Genomic DNA, 274 nt, shown 5'->3' with positions numbered 1-274 from the left:
TGGGCAGCGCAGGGTCGCTCCCAGGAAAGATGGGGCGATGTAAGCATTCCATCGTGGTGGTCTTAGGAAGGCCGCAGTTTGGGGGGATTCGAACCATTTACCACATCTGAGAAGGCTCCATTAATTTGTGTCAAATTATGCTGCTCGTCGGATGCTAAACAACAAAGAGCAATGAGAGGGCAGACCGTACGCTGCATTTTCAACTTATGCATGAACCGCATCCCCGGAACAGCCCCAAGCTTTGTTCCGCGTTACCGGCGCCTCTTACATCTTG

This window comes from Eimeria mitis, genomic scaffold (genome assembly GCF_000499745.2).
Source record: "Eimeria mitis Houghton genomic scaffold, Emh_scaff322, whole genome shotgun sequence".
In the NCBI taxonomy this organism is placed as follows: Eukaryota; Apicomplexa; class Conoidasida; order Eucoccidiorida; family Eimeriidae; genus Eimeria; species Eimeria mitis.
This window is presented reverse-complemented; position numbering follows the sequence as displayed.